Source organism: Athene cunicularia (genome assembly GCF_003259725.1).
Source record: "Athene cunicularia isolate RWA chromosome 1 unlocalized genomic scaffold, athCun1 chr1_part1, whole genome shotgun sequence".
NCBI lineage: Eukaryota > Metazoa > Chordata > Aves > Strigiformes > Strigidae > Athene > Athene cunicularia.
The window spans coordinates 128,251,726-128,255,070 of NW_020799091.1; the positions used below are offsets into that span (position 1 = coordinate 128,251,726).

At 45.9% G+C, this 3,345-nt stretch overlaps 1 protein-coding gene across 1 annotated transcript in view; it reads right to left on the bottom strand.

Moving 5' to 3' along the window:
- Positions 1-3,345, bottom strand: part of LOC113479417 (ephrin type-B receptor 5-like) — a 61,000-nt gene that overhangs the window by 18,471 nt on the left and 39,184 nt on the right. The gene's annotated exons all lie outside the window — the stretch shown is intronic.

A 3,345-nucleotide genomic window follows, 5' to 3' on the forward strand; every position in this document is an offset into this window, starting at 1 on the left:
TCCCTTCCCTCCCCTTCCCTTCCCTCCTCATTATTCACTGAGTGCAAACAATGTATTGTGAGTTCAGACCTCTAAGGACTGACAAAGGACTGCTTTCTATATACTACTGATAGAAGACCAAATGTATGGGAAATTCTTGCACATATAAAAACTAATTAAAGCTGTAAAGTAGTCCAAACAGCAGTTTAATAAAGCTTCCAGATTGCAAAATTTGTGGGCTGTCAGTTGCAACTCATTTACACGGCAGGCCAATTTTTTTCCTGGTAGCAAACAGGGGTGGATTTAAGATATTTTAAGGACTTCAAAAGGCTACATTTGCTGACTTACTAATGTTTGACAAGTGTCTACTGTTTTCTAATAAAGCTGATGTACTGACTGTAGTATCTGCTCAGACCAGCAACACGTACCTGCAAGCCAAAAAATCTACTAAAACAACAGACTAGGTAAGGAAGGAATGTGAAGGAACTGCAGACTAGTTTAACAGTAGATGGCCATTCCCACTTATGCAGAGCACCAGCAAGCGCCATTCTCAGTAGACCATGAACATCTCTGGCATGTGACATTCAGCCCATATTCTGTGCAGATAACCTGTGACAGGCAGCTGAATCCCATCCCCAGTCAATATAATCAGTGGAACCTAATGAGTAATTTGGCTCACTCTAAAATGAAGACCCAAGGAGCAATTCAGTTGCCCATACATTTGAGAGACCCCTCGTATCCAGTCTCTCCGTCACCCAGATGGCATTCCAGTAGGTTCTGCGTCTTCTACTGCTCCTATGTCCTGTCTGCTAGCCCTGAGCAGATAGATGTCTTGGCTACACCAGGGTGTCTCAGATGGCCTTAGATGCTTACATGTGAAAAACTGAACAGAGCTGAGAGTTGACAGCTGGAAGTAGCCTCACATTCAGAGGCACTGATCCTCAAGGAGGGCTTCAATCACCTTAGTATCTGCTGGAGGAGCAACACAGCAGGGCATAAGCGATCCAGAAAGTTCCTGGAAAGCATCAGTGACTACTTCTTGACCCAAGCAATACAGGAGGCACTGACGGAAGGTGCCCTGCTGCTGGACCCCGTGCTCACAAACAGGGAAGGGCTCATTGGTGATGTGAAGGTTGAAGGCAGCCTTGGCTGCAGTGACCACGAGATGGTGGAGTTCAATATCCTGAGAGGAGTGAGCAGAATGAAAAGCAAGCTCACAACACTGGACTTCAGGAGAGGAGACATATCCCCTTTGGGGTCTTGCTTGGATGGATAAGGGATAAGGACCTGGAGGGAAGAGTGGCCCCACAAAAGCTAGCTAAGGTGCAAGGATTACATCCTCCAGGTGCAAAAGCACTCCATACCAACAAGCAGGAATTCAGGCAAAAAATGCCCAGAGGCCTGCATGTCTGAACAAGGCGGGGGGCTAGCTAAACTCAACATCAAAAGGAAGTATACCAAAGGTGGAAGCAGGAACAGGCAACCTGGGAGGAACACGGAGGCACTGTCCACACACGCAGAGACATGGTTAGGAAAGCCAAAGCCTACCCGGAATTGCATCTGGCAAGGGAGGCAAAAAGCAAGAAGGGCTTCCCTAAGTCCGTAAGTGGCTAAAGGAAGACTAGAGGAAATGTGGGCCCACTGCTGGGTGGTGCAGGTGACCTGGTGACACAGGACACCTTCTTCACATCAGTCTTTACTAGCAAGACCAGCCTTTATGTCCCAGACACCAAGAGGAAGTCTGGAGCAAGGCAGACCTTCTACTGGAAGATCAGGTGAAAGAATATTTAGGCAAACTGGACCTACATAATTCCACGAGCCCTGATGAGATGATGCACCCATGAGGGTGCTGGCTGAGGTAAATTCAAGGACACTCGATAATCTTTGAATGATTTTGGTGACTGTGAGGGGGGCCTAAGGACCAGAGGAAAGCAAATATCACTCCTATCTTCAAGAAGAGCAAAAAGGAGGACCCAGGGAAATCTGATTTGCAGCGATTAAATATGATTAGCATCTACCCTGCCCTCCTAATGAAGACAATTGCAAAAAAACCCAAACCAAACCAAAACAAAATCAAAAGAAGAGAAGAGAAATACTATGACCTAAAATTCATAGTTACTTAGATTTTACATTTGCAGTTTTGGCCAATAAGACTGGACTGACTACAGTAGACACTAACTAGCCTCCACAGGCAAGGACTGCAGCTATCACACACCTTCTGAATCCACTTAAACCCCAACCGCTGCCTCTGAACCCAGTCAGCGAGCTGTCTGCATCACAAGCATCTTTATCCCTTTCTAAAATTGCCTAAGATATGCTAGCTTACTGCACCCAGGACTTTAGCCCACAGATGGCAATAATAATTGTTCCCATGATATGAAGCTTTTCCTGGCAATGCCTCAGTCCAGCGACACTACAAATAGTATATTAAAGGTCAAATCGGGAGGAAAGAGGAAAAAATCCCCTGGCAATCTAAATAGGCAAAAGCCACTTCCTTTTATTCCAGCAGCTGCAGTGAGCCTAGGGCTGTCTTCCCACACACAGTCAGAATCAAACTCTCATTTGTTTCTGAAGGATTCCTTTTTTCACACCATATTTTTCAGTTTTCATGAACCTTACATTCCCTTCTTACTGCAGTACACTTGCTGTGGTCCTACAACTATGCAGATGACTACTGTAGTCACTGGGGACAGTCATACAAATACCCAAGCTGAAGCAAGCCCATCATCACTAGGACTAGCATGTTTTGCTTTAGTGAACATAACTGTTTCAGGACCAATCCAGAGAAAGCCTGAACAAGAGCAGCTTCTCCTGAAACAGCTCCATGGTGTGCCTGCAGAACAACTTCGCACAAAACACCAACACCAGTTAAGCGACAGGCCTTGTCATTGGGATAATATGGCTTGATCATCCCCTAGGCACGAGTACTTTCCAGGAAAACACAGATTTAACTCTCATTGATTCACAATATCCAATGCATGGACAGAGGGTTGCAGTGCTAACACCTCAGGGGGCAGAGCAAGCTGTCAAGGTTACTATGAAGGGAGAAGGCCAAGTTCGGAGTGCGCAAGTGCTTTTCTCTCAGCTTGTCTCAGTCATTTTTCATATTTTGGCACACTGTCAGAATGCCATAAATAGTTCATCTGGGCACAGCTCATCTCAGAGACACTGACCCAATTTTCCTCAGTTTCCCTGTAGAACACCTGCCCCTGTGTTGCCCGTATTTGCTATTTGCCTGGCTGCTCACTGGAGACAAATTCCATCTGGGAGTCCAGAGGAGCAGTTTCTGACAGACTTCTAACAATTACAAATATCAAATCCAGCAGAGAAAAGTGCTGCAATCATGGATTTGGGGTGGGGTGGGGG